Source organism: Rutidosis leptorrhynchoides, chromosome 9 (genome assembly GCF_046630445.1).
Source record: "Rutidosis leptorrhynchoides isolate AG116_Rl617_1_P2 chromosome 9, CSIRO_AGI_Rlap_v1, whole genome shotgun sequence".
In the NCBI taxonomy this organism is placed as follows: domain Eukaryota; kingdom Viridiplantae; phylum Streptophyta; class Magnoliopsida; order Asterales; family Asteraceae; genus Rutidosis; species Rutidosis leptorrhynchoides.
The window spans coordinates 52062232-52076428 of record NC_092341.1 but is presented as its reverse complement, the minus strand read 5'-3'; positions in this window follow the sequence as shown (position 1 = coordinate 52076428).

The window sequence follows — 14197 nt, the reverse complement described above, 5'->3', positions numbered from 1 at the left end:
CCTGGTAACTAAACTTAACGTATATATAATTTGTACCCTTTGTATAAGCATCTTAATAATACACACAAACCAACGTGTACGCTTCTCAAATAGCATACGTCCGTTAAAAGGCTAGTGCTCTAGCTCGGACGGGGATATCAAGCCCTATGGATCCATATACTACTACTCGCGCCCACCAGTTCTTATAACTGGCAGTTACTAGTTACCAAAGCTAAGGGATTTTCGGTTTAAACTCAGTGTAGAATTTAGTATGTACTTGTATCCATTGCGTTTAAAATAAATTGCATGTATTCTCAGCCCAAAAATATAGATTGCAAAAGCAATTAAAAAGGGAGCAAATGAAACTCACGCATATAAATATTGTAAAACAGTTAATAAAGCATTTGCATGTATTCTCAGCCCAAAAATGTAAAGAGTTAAAGGGGCAAATGAAACTCACCTTAGCAGCATATAAAGTCGTTCACCAAAATGTGACCGAAACTCGGATTACCAAATAACCGTAGATCTCAACCTAGAGAACATATGTTGGTCAATAAATGTCTATCAAGCTAGGTCAGGTCATAGTGTATCACAATCCTAATGCTCGAGATCGACATACAAAAGTTATCCAATGTCGTTTCAAAAAGTCAATTTTGACAGTTGTTTAACAAAACGAGACGTACCTTATATAAGGATTCATTTACTCGGTTGGTAATATTCAAAAATCCAAATTATCAATCTCGTAAACGAGTTGCTTAAATCTTAATTGTAGATTCAAAAGCAATTTCAATTAACGTCAATTATAATTCAGTTGATCATATCTTTTAATCCGTTCATCGAAATTATTCGATATCTAAATGAAAAGTTATTGATTTTTCGCCAGCTTTCCAAAAACATGTATATCATATACTTTTTACCAGTAATATATGTATTTAATTCGTGATTCATTATAACTGTTTAACGACGAAATTTATCATACAAGCATATATAAATATATATATACTCGAGCACTAGACAGGGATACACAATTAATATATAAAAGATAAAATATGAGTGCTTACGTATCAATATTGAGATTCAATATTGTAGGAAAGTACGTAGACACAACAGAGATGATAAACACTAGATTTGATTCACAAATATACCCCCGAACATTACCCATAACCTCCTTGGCAATAACCCATAATTTCCTTAGCTCTATCCCGCTCGAAAACATATTTTGAAAGTGACACGCTCATGACCTCGTCGTAATATTTTAGGTATATATACTACTAATAATAATATTATAATAAGATTAATAATAATATTATTAATCTTAATAATAATAATAATAATAATAATAATAATAATATAAATAAAATAATAATACGGAGGAATGAATCGAGCTTTTATAGTATGTGGCCTGCTACAGTACCTCTTGCGATCGCATGAGTTTTCATTGTTTTTGACATGCGATCGCATGGCCGCCTTATCCGTTTTTGTTTACTAGTTCGTCGACATCAAATAATGTTTTACTGTAGCAAAATACGGTTTCACTGTAGCAAATTGTCTTTACTGTAGCAAATAGTGTTTTACTGTAGCAAATAGTGTTTTACTGTAGGAAAGTCGTTTTTACTTGTACATATATATATATATATATATATATATATATATATATATATATATATATATATATATATATATATACATACATATAACTGTTCATGAATCGTCGAGAGCAGTCAAATGTAATGAAACAGTTCTAAAATTTTGAGATTCAACTTCATAGACTTTGCTTATCGTGTCGGAAACGTTAAATCATTTAAAGATAAAGTTTAAATTTGGTCAAAAATTTCTGGGTTGTCACAGTTTTGGTCGTTTGCGCCTTCAAATCGTCGATTCTGTCTTTTGTCTTCACCTTTTATTATTTAAACGAATATCACTTGTAAATAGAACAATTGCAACTAAAAGCTTGTCTTTCTGGAAGGATAATGCTATGAAATATGTGTTCGTTTTTAGCATTATCAGTAACTTTAACTGATTTGATCATTGGGATTATTGATTTGGTGTAAGGTAGTACGCTTGTATTGCTACTCCCACACATTATCACACTCATGTTTGTAGTAATTCGACAATTGTGCGTGTGTGGATGCATTTGTATATGCTTGAGGTTCTCTTTCTTGTTTATCGATCTTAGTGACAGGATAAACTTTGATGATTGATCCAAGCCTGACATTAAGTTCAGGCGTCAAGCTCATCGACATGCAAATTTTTGGTGATGAAGTATTATCCGAATGGTGACAACTAAGATCATTTGATCTAATTCCTATTTTATTTCTCTTCTCTCTTCTATTCTATTTCAAAATGTCCCTCCATTTTTCTACTTTAATCGTTCAATGCAATGAGGGCATTGCATCAAACTAAATGTAGGGGAAGAGTAAATCTCGGGCCATTTTGAACTTTTTGGATATAACTTGTCACACATACTCATCAAAGATTAAAACTTGCATTGTTGATAAAAACAAATTTTTTTTCGGAACAAGTCTTACCATTACATTAATTCACATCTTTAACACTTAAATGGTAACAAACTTGTATTTTCAAAAGGAAAAGTAAAGTCTTTTCCTTGTGCTTCAATTATAAGGAAGTAAAGTCTTCCTTTTGAGATTATAATTGTCAAAGTGAAAGTAAATCTTTCACTTTCGAATGATTTTTGTGCTCAAGTGATAAAATCAAATTAAAGAAAAATCAAAGTTTGGCATGAAAGTAAAGTCTTTCATGTGTGTTTCAAAACCCAAGTGTTTAAAGCTCCAAGCTTTATCACTTCCGGATGACTCAAGTCCATCCAAAAGGGAGTCAAGTCTCCCGAATGATGTTTCACTTGGTGTAGGATACTTCCTAATCTACAACATTTCATACTTGCATCATTTCAAGATGTAAAGTACCGTGGGAAGAGGAGCCTTGAGCTTCGCATTGTGCTATCTTCTTGATGAAGAGCAATGGCTTCGTGCTAGTGTTGCTAGACAACACGCGTCATAGCCAAAAACTATGACACTCTTGTTCGATCAATTATGGAAAGGTAGTTTCTACTTCCTACATTTTCTCAAAATAAGCATAAAAGCTTGTTATGTGGGAAGTAGTTGAGTGAATAAAAGCTTTAAGCTTTGACACTCTTCGGAGAGTCAAGTCCTCCTATTTGATGTTTTGGAAGTCAAGTTTTCCAAACATGAAAGTATCTTCCAAGTTATGTTATGTTCCAAACTTGGGAGTAAAGTCTCCCAAGTTAAGTTTTGTACCAAAAGACCTAAGCTTGGAAGTAAAGTCTTTCAGGTATCGTGCAATAGACCCAATGCCAATCTCACACCAAGGTAGTTGCTTTCTCATCGCCTTCAACACAAGAAGGTAGTTCACTTCGCTGATATACCAGGAATGTAGCTACCCGTGTGGCCGTCCCACCATCGGGGTGGCTTGTATGCACATATCCTTATGAGCCCAAGATAGATTGTGTCTCATCGCCTTCAATACAAGAAGGTAGTTCACTTCGGTGATATATCGAGGAATTGGCTATCCGTGCGGTTGTCCCAAAATCGGGATGGCTTTGGAATGCACAAAGCTAGAAACCAAAATTTTCATAAAACTTATCTCGTTTCATGACTTGATTCATTTTCCCTTTCTTAAAAATGAAAATGGTTTTCTTTAAAAGCCTTGTCTTCCTTAACACTTGAAGGTTTTTCTTGGGTAACTCATGCAAATTCGTGCTCCATTTAACCAAAGAGAAGCTTGTGCGTAGTTTTTGATCGTTGTGGTGCAAAGAATAAGATGGTGGAGATGAAAGCTCGATGATTTTATGATTTGAAGAAGCTCCTAGGATGGTTTGCACTAAAAAGCTCAAATCTTGATTCATTTGATCTTAAATCGCAAAACTTGTGGATGTTTGAGCCTTTCTAGGGAGCATATATATGTTTGTTTGCATGCTTGTTTGAAGTGTTAGGACCACGAAGTTGTATAGTGTTAATGTGAAATAAGCTTAAATGATGGTTCCTTAGAAGAGGGCCATGTAAGGAATCTAAGTAGTCCTAATTAGATAGCCATTGCATTGTAACTGAGTTCTAGAAGCTGTGAAATGTAAATCTTATTGATTCTCTCTCATACCGAGTCTCCTTTACACTTACCGAATCTCATTCTAACTTGTCTTTTATTCTAATCTCAACATGATCTGACCTATCATTTGGTATCAGAGCTTCCAGGGAGTGATATTACATCACTAGATCGATCTAGAGATTGAAGATTACAGAATCTGAGCACTCTCGGTATATTGAATCAGATTCAGTATAATCGAATCTGATAATCTGACGCTTAGATTCTTGTGATAAGTTCAGCGAAGGTGTATTAGGTTGATTAGAAAGAGTTTCAATCATCATTACAGCTTTTTAACATCAATTATGAAGAATCAAGTTAATTTTTAGAGTCCGTGGCTAAAACTCTCGGTATTCATCATTTCCAGCTTGATTCTTTAGTTTAGTAAAGGTTTGAGGTTTCAGTTGTGATCCTGAGGTGTTTACTCACATTTCAGACGGTTTAATTTCATCAATTCTTCAAGTTTTGAAGATTTGATCTACATTCGGTATCGTAACTGCCATGCCGAATCTGCTTCAAAGTAATTAATTCTCAATTAGCATTGCAGATTGTGGTGTGTTTGTGATTCTATCACATTCGGTTTGGTCATACGCAGCTAATTGGTGTGATTTGAGAAAGGATTCGTTTGAATTCTAAGTTTTTATACTTAGACTCGGTATTGTCAACTGCTACAGTTGACATTCGGTATCCTATACATTCGGTATCTTTGATATTTTGTGTGATACTAACTTGTTTCCTTGTGCAGCAAGGTTACATAATCTAATTTAAAGGAATTGAATTGTGTTTGAATTCAAATTCATACAGAATCTGACTACCGAGTCAGATACCGAATCAGAATCTCGGTATCACTTAATTCATTGGTTTTAAGTGTTCTCAGGCTACAAATCTTGTGGTTACCGAATCTATACTGAATCTGGGTGTGTTACTTGTATTTCTGATCAGTTTCTAATACAGAATCTGGTTTACCGAATCTGCTACAGTACAGAATCTGTACCGAATCTGCTACAATACCGAATCAGATACCGAATCTGACATTTTTGTTAGATTGTTGTGATTTTTCATCCTAGATTTGTGTAATACCGAATCTTTACCGAATCTACCTCATTTTTAAGATGTCTACTCAAGATACGTTGATCATTGGATCAGATTTTTGTCCTCCTGTATTGTTTGATGGCAAGTACACTCAGTGGCTTCACCGAATCACTCAGTACATAGACTATAAGGGTGAGAAAGCAAAATACATATGGGCTTCTCCGAGAGATGGTCCAGTTGTAGATTATCATCCGAATACTGGTAGGCCAATTCCAGTCTATGAACTTTTTGGTGATAAACGTGAGAGAGCTCAGGGTGGCATAGAGGCAAAGAACATTGGTATGCAAGCTATCCCATATGAGTTGTTTGAAAATGTTGATAGCAACACCACAGTAAAAGATATATGGGATGAGATCAAACGACAGCAAGAAGGTTATGACATGTCAGATGTTACTAAACTGAATAAGGCTCTGGGATTTTATGAAGATTTCAAACAGGAACCTGATGAACCACTCAAGGATACCTATCGTCGTTTCAATGGTGTTCTCAATGAGTTGAAAAGGTGCAAGATCATAAAAGTAAATGCTGAAGTCAACATGAAATTTCTCAAAAAGCTCAATGTTGATTGGCTTCCTTATGGAACCATTGTTCGATCTACCAAAGAGATTGACAAGTTGACTATTCATGAGTTTGTTGGAGTTCTTATGCTTTACCAACCTGAAGTGTCTAAACTTCAAGAAGGATGGAAAGAGTCATCTCCAAGTGATCCTCTTGCTCTCATTGCCAAAAAGAAAAGCAAATCATTTACGACTTCCAAAATTTTGTTCAAGAAAGTGCTTGTTGAAGAATCAACTAATTCTGAAGAGTTGAATCTTTCTGATGTTGATGATTCTCACCTTGAATTAGTCAAAATGGCAGCCATGTTCACAAAAGCCTTGAATAAACACAAGTTCAAAGGCAAATCAAGCAATCAACGCAAGAACTCATCATCTTCCTCGTACTACAAGAAAGCTGATCACTCAAAACAACAACAACGTGCTGATGATTCCAAGAAGGATGAATCAATCTGTTTTAATTGTGACAAAGCTGGTCATTACTCTCGTGAGTGCAAGATGCCTAAGAAGAAGGATGCAGCTTACTATAAGAAGAAAATGTTGATGGCTAAGATTGTAGAAACTGGGGGAGAGCTAAAACCGGTTGATGATACTTGGTTTAACTGGACTGATGATTCAGATCCAGAGGTGGAACATGCAAATATTTGCAAAGTGACTAAGCTCATCAAAGCTAAGGAAGCAATGGCGAATTCTGAATCAACATCTGATGATGATGAGGTACAATCATCTGAAATTCCACCTGATTTTATAAAAGTGCAAAATGACATGATGAAGAATTTGGTCTCAATGTCAAAAGAAGTTAAAGGTTTAAAATCTGAAAACAAGGTTTTAAAAGATAAAATTAAACTTTCTAAGACCAAACCATCTTCATCTAAATTACAATCAGAATTGCAAAGATTGACTGTCCAACTCAGCTCCACGAAAACTGAGTTGGAAGATCTTAAAAAATCAATTCATCCGATTAAGGTTGAAAGGACAGATTATCGTCTAAAATCGGAAAAACTTGCAGAAAAAGTTCAATTTTTAGAAAAAGATCTTTCTAATTTGAAAACTCAACATGAACCCACACTTTCAAAGCTAAACAAGAAAATTATTCAATTGGAAAACACCATAATTGAAAAGAACTCTGAAATTTCTTCTTTGTCAAAAGAGTCTTTTCAAATGAAAACACAACTTGCTCGATATGAGAAAAAACTCTATCGAACGGAGCAATCCAAAGCTATCATGAATATGAAACTTTCAAAACAAACGATTTTCATGAATAGACCAAAAACGATTCATGGTGAAAAGTGGGGGTTGGGTTATGAAGATCCTAAGATCTTAGATAATGCTTCTAAAAAGATTCCAGGATTATATCATCCTGATTACTTTCAAGCAGGTTTACCATCTCATTTTGTGCATGCTTCTGATGTTGATTTTGATGATATTATTGTTAATCGCTAATCTAGGAAATACCATCAAATTAGCTTAATGTATGAGAAAATCAATGCTAAATGGGTAAATCAAATCCTGATTTCTTGAAGGAACTTGTTGAAACTGAAAAGAATATGCAACGTGAAAATTATGTGCCTAAGCGTAGACTGATTTATATCTCAACATTCATGCTAGAGAAATACATTTTAATGCTTGAGAATGAAGTGTTTAACAAACCTAGTTCTAGCATTATTGCCATAGATGAGGTGTTTGATGAACCAACTTTTGATGTGAAACCAATTCTACCGGCCTTACCTGCATGTTCTGATAATGTTTTCTATGAAGACCTAGCACATGAACTAACTCTCTTCTTTGAGACAGAATCCCTAGGTCAAACTGATTTAGATGTAAAGGTAGAACCTCGAGATGAACCAACTATTGAAAACTTGATAGACTTTGACACAACAATTGATCCTTTGAATGAATTTTATGCAAACATATGTGTTGTAAGAAACTTGAAACGTATATTATGTATAGTTGAATAGGAAAATGTTGATTTGCAACTTAAGTGTCAATCATTAGAACAAATGCTTGCTTTGTGTGATAAGTTGCCTCCACTTCTTAAGAAAGAATGTACTTATGATTTTAAGGAAGGTGAAGTGCTAGTTTCTGCAGAGGAATTATGTCTTGAGATTAAGAGTTTAAAACAAAAAATAATTCAACTGAAACAGGCTAACACACTTAAGCAATCATCTACTGTTGAAACCAATGTGCTTGAATGTGTTGGTAGGATTAATAAGAAAGGGAATGGAACAACAACATCTATGGATGCAAAACCCATTACTATTCTTCAAAACCCACTACGTTCTCAATTTGGTAAATGTGTTTCAAAAGTTGCACCTTCAACCCAATTTGTTGTCAAGAGAGTTCATTCTCAAAATGGTTCTGTGTTAACTGAAAAGATTCCTATGATTCCAATGTCAAATCAATCAAAGGAAAGCCTTTTAATGAAATCAGTCAAGTCAACACAACACACGAGTCCAAAACCTGATTTGAGTGAGTATGATGCAAAGGAACGTAAAATCAAATTGGAAATTTTGCAAAATCAATCATCTCATGTGTCAACTGAAAAGTTTGGACGTCTAACTAACAGAGGTGTTTTTTGTGTCACATGTCATAATTCAAATTTGACTTACAAGTCTGTATGGGTTCCTAAGTCCACGACTAAGAAAGTAGCAACCAAACCAAAGCAATCTGCTAGTCGACCTAGGAAATCATCTCATGTCTTTCAATTTTTGTCTATGAACAAAACATCTGCTTAGAATAAGTTTTGTGTTAAGACTTCTGATAATGATGTAAAACTTGATATTGCGTACGATGCTTCATGTAATGTGGTTTTAAATGATGCTTTATTGTCTAAATTGCATGATGCTTTACGTGATTATCTCATTGTTAATCCAAAGTTTATTGTTGGTACTAACCGTAGAGGACCCAAGAAACTTTGGGTACCTGAACTCTAGGAAATTAACATTTTCAGGGTTTTGACGTCTGTGTTTGGTATATCGATTCCGGTTGCTCTCGACACATGACGGACGATAAATCCTTGCTTGTCTATTTCGTTGACAAATTCCTAGGAACGGTTACTTTTGGAAACAATGAGATTGCAGCAATAACAGGTTATGGAGATTTTGTGAAAAATGGCATAACGATCAAACGGGTCTCATATGTTGAGGGTTTGGGGTGCAGTTTATTTAGTGTCAGTCAATTTTGTGACGGAGATCTCAAGGTTTTGTTTGAACGTCGTCAATGCTCGGTGCAATCCACCGATGGAAACGATCTCCTTGTTGGTAAACGCTGTGCTTCACTTTATACTATTGACCTCAATGATGCACCATCACATGCAACCATGTGTTTGGTTACTCGTTCAACAAAGAAAAATTCATGGTTATGGCATCACCGGATGTCATAGCTGAATTACAAGGGTATTAATCGACTGGTCTCTAAAGACTTAGTTGATCGTATTCCATGCTTTCAATATGATAAGCATCATGTGTGTCCATCATGTGCGATGGGTAAGCTAAAACGGACTAATCATCCGCTTAAGCAAAACCCCAGTACTTCATCGTCGTTACAATTATTGCATATGGACTTATGTGGACCCATGCGTATTTCTAGCCTTGGTGGCCGGAAACATGTACTTGTCATTGTAGATGACTATACCTGATTTACATGGATTTTCTTTCTAAGGACTAAGTGAGAAACCCCCGCCATTATCATTGAGTTCAATAAAAAGACTCAACGCTCTTTTAACAAACATGTTAAGAGTATTCGAACTGATAATGGGACGGAATTTAAGAATGACCTGGTTGATAGTTATTTGAAAAACCAAGGCATTGAACATCAGTTCTCTGCTGCACGAACCCCTCAACAGAATGGAGTAGTCGAACGACGTAATCGTACGTTGTGCGAAGCAGCTCGAACGATGCTTGCTTACTCCAAACTACCTCCAAAAATGTGGGGGGAGGCCATTTCCACTGCATGCTATACCCAAAATCGATGTATCAATAATAAACGTTTTGATAAAACTCCTTATGAGTTACTATATGGTAGACACCCAAATATCAAATATTTCCGTGTCTTTGGTTGTATATGCTATGTGCTTAACGATTTTGACAGCCTCTGAAAGTTTGATCCTCATGGCGATCAGGCCATATTTCTTGGTTATTCTTCGAACAAAGTTGTCTATCGTGTCTATCATAAACGGACAAAGACGATCAAGGAAAGCATTAATGTAAGGTTCGATGAGTTATCGAGAATGGCTTTTGAACAACTCAGTTCAAAACCCGATCCTAACCTGACTACTACTTCTTCTGTGCAAAATTCAATATTCTTGAAGAAGGGTATTCCTACGGTAACAACAGAGGAACTGGATATCTTATTTGATAGTCTTTATGCTCCTCAACGGAATTCAAATGTTCAAGTCGTACCGGTTACACCATTACAGTCAACTACTGTGGAGACTCAACCAAGTCTTTTTAATGAACATACAACACCAACTGATTCACCTGTTGCTTCTTCATCCTCCCTCTCACCTGCTGTTACTGATAATCTTGAACCAATTCAAGATACATCTATTAATACAACTCCAGTTGTTTCTCCAGATACTTAAATAAATCCATTAGAAAGTGTTACATCAGATCAAGTGGATCAAGACTCAACGTCAACAACGGTTGATGTTTCAATGGATACCACTGATGTACAACCTCTTCCACATAACAATCGATAGACTAAAAGTCATCCAATTGATCTTATCATTGGTGATGCATCTGCTCCAGTCTCAACTCGAAGGGCAACTCGGAATATGTGTCTATACACTGCCTTTCTTAGTAAGATTGAACCAACAATGGTTGCTCAAGCTTTACTAGATCCGAACTGGGTGGTAGCAATGTAAGAAGAGATCAATCAGTTTGATCATTTCAAAGTATGGCAATTAGTTCCAAGACCAACGGGTCAACGACCAATAGGGGTTAAGTGGATTTTTAAGAACAAGAAGGATTCTGATGGAATTGTGGTTCGAAATAAGGCATGTCTTGTAGCCAAGGGATATCAATAACAAGAGGGTATTGATTATGATGAAATGTTTGCTCCGGTTGCTAGGATTGAGGTTATTCATCTTTTCCTTGCATTTGCTTCTCATATGAAGTTTACGGTGTTTCAAATGGATGTCAAAACTGCTTTTCTGAACGGTCATCTTCAAGAGGAAGTTTATGTTGATCAACCAGAAGGCTTTGTCGATCCCATTCATCCAAACCATGTCTACTACTTGGAGAAAGCTTTATATGGTCTGAAGCACGCACCGCGTGCATGGTACGAGACCTTAACAAAGTATTTGCTGGATAATGGCTTCTCTCGTGGAACGATTGATACAACGCTATTCATCCGTAAAAACCACGGTCACATTTGCTTGGTTCAAATTTACGTTGATGACATTATTTTTGGTTCTACGTCCCCGGCCTTATGCAAAAAATTTGGTGACCTTATGGCCAACAAATTCGAAATGAGCATGCTTGACCAGTTAAATTTCTTCTTGGGGTTACAAGTAAAACAATTACCAAATGGGATATTTATCAGTCAAACAAAGTATATCAATGATATGCTAAAACGTTTTAAAATGACTGCTTTAAAACCAATGACCACCCCAATGAGGACTTTATTGGATGCTGATGCTAATGGGGAACCCTTTGACATTACACTTTATCGAAGCATGGTTGGTTCTTTAATGTATCTGACTGCAAGTAGACCAGACATTACACTTGCTGTAACTGTCTGTGCCTGCTTTCAGTCAAACCCTAAGAAATCCCACTCCAAAGTAGTTGTTAGGATTTTTCAGTACCTTAAAGGTACACCTAACCTTGAGATCTGGTATCCTCATGGATCCGATTTCAATCTCACTGCTTATACTGATGAAGATCATGGCTGTTGTCATGTTGATAGAAACAGCACATCTGTATCAATTCAAATGTTGGGAAATAGGCTAGTTGGTTGGTCATCCAAAAAGCGAAACTGTGTATCTTTATCGACAGCTGAGTCTGAGTACATTGCTGCAGCTCACTGTTGTTCACAAGTTTTGTGGATGCAAACTCAACTTTTGGTCTATGGCTTTAAGATTTCTAAGACCCCAATTTACTGTGATTCACAAAGTGCTATTGCAATTACCAGCAACCCGGTCTAACATTCTAAGACTAAACACATTGATATTCGTTATCATTTCATTAAGGACCATGTAGAAAAAGGGGATGTAGAGTTATACTTTGTGCCTACCAAAGTGCAATTAGCTGACATGTTCACTAAGCCTTTAGATGAACTTAGACAGATGAACTTAGACTAAAGTTTTTGATCAAAGAGATTGGCATGGTAGAGTATAGTGCTTGACATTCCTTAGATCTGTTAGGACTTATACTTGGGATCTTGTGTTTAGGGGGAGTAGATACTTTCTAGGGGGAGCAACTGATTTCTTATGCTTTAGTTAACATCTTTCAAGGGGGATCCTTTTTAGATTTGTGTTAACTTCCAGGGATTAAGTTTCAATGGTTACGAAAGGGGAGGTAATTCATTGATATCATATTTCAAGTGGGAGTTAATTCATTTTCTTGGGAAAATATCAAAATGGTGATTTACTTTCTTGTATATCACATTTTGAGGGGGAGAAAATGAAAAGAACATTTTTTTCAAAAGTGAATTTCATAAATTCTTTGTTTATATCTTAAAATAATTCACTAAGGCTTGTATACATCTTAGTATGCAACCCGTTTTAACAATTGGTATCACTGAAGATTTGTACTTTGTACATAATTCAAAATTTTCTAAGTACAAATCTTGTTTTATAAAATTCATAAAAATTGGAAAAGATAAAATCCAAAAAGATGTGAATTTTAAATGAATAAATGCTAATTTTAGCATTATACCGAATCTGACAACCAACAGTACAGATTCAGTAAGTTCAAAATTTCCAAAAATTGTCTCAGAAGTGTTTTTCATAAAAAATGTGATAGTCTTGAATGATTTTTGATAAAGATTTGTCAAAATTTGAAGTGAATATGTTTAAATCTGAAATTGGACTGTATTCGGTATTTAAGGCCCATTCGGTAAAGCCCATGTCTTTAAAAAATTCGGTATCTATAAATAGCAGGGTCAAAGTCAAACTTTCTCTCACTTTACTCTAATTGCATACCGAATCTGAACTAATCTACCGAGTCTACCTAATCTACCGAATCCGTCTCTCCGTATCTTCAAATATTTGGTATATTCTTGTTTTAATCAAATTTAAGTATCACATGTTGTAGATCTGAGATGATTGAACACTTGTAAACCAATAAATAATGCAAATAACATGATTGTGACACTTAATTTTGAAAAAGTGTTGATTATACCGAATCTGAGTCGAGTTTCTTAATTCTTAGATTAAACTCATTTGATTTGGTTAATTAACATAAATTCTTGTCAAATATATGTTAAATTAGTTGATCTATCAATTGACCGAGTCTGGTTACATGTTTAATTGAGTATTTGATGGATTCTGTACATACCGAATGTATTCTTGCTACAGTACCGAGTCTGTTTAAATGATTAACATGCTTTTCTGCTTTGATTGAGTTGTTAATTAATTATGATCATATTTTTGCATGATATAAGACTGAATATGCATGTTTGGGTGATTATGTATGATTTTTGAAGATACCGAATCTGTTCTTGGAATTTTACCGAGTCTGTAATTTGGTACTTTAAAAATAATGTGATTTTCAACTTGATAAATCTTGCATGCTTTATTTAAGTCTTTGGTATAAAAACTCAAGCTTATTTAGTTACAGAATCTCAAGTTTTCATGACTACCGAATCTGCTTGATTTGTGCTTAAATTTGACTAAGTGTTGTTATGATTCTTTGTGTTATACAATTGGCTTTGCATGATGATTTTGTACTGTAATGAATATCATATGAATGTCATGTTTGTCAATTACTTGTTCATATTTGGAACAAATGATTTTTATAACTTAGAAAAACTATAAAAATTATAAAAATTATAAAAATTGAAAAATACAAAGGATTTCAAAGGCAAATAAAAATAGAGATATGTGCTTTATGTTAAACATCTTGTGGTCTTCCATTTCTTATTTATACAGCTAAATGGCGAACAATCACTTTATCAACTCTGAAAATAACATTCCCTGCAACTACTGGACTGCAATACTAGAGAGGCATACACTGTGGCCTGCTCTAAGCTCAACTGCCAGTGTGCCTGTGACAGATCTGGAGCTACTGAATAGAACTATTAGGTTTGTGGAAGCTAAACAACCTACTGCTGCAAATCCAGAAGGTACACAAGCTCGATTTGAATTTGATTTAAGAGGATTTTAAGGGATGAGGAGTATTACAAAGGCTGATTTCAGGAGAATCTTTCAGCTTCCTCTTGTTCAAAATGCTCCTGCTTTCCCTGCTACTCAGCAGATGATGTCTTCAATTTTTGATCTTGGTTAAGTTAGAGCT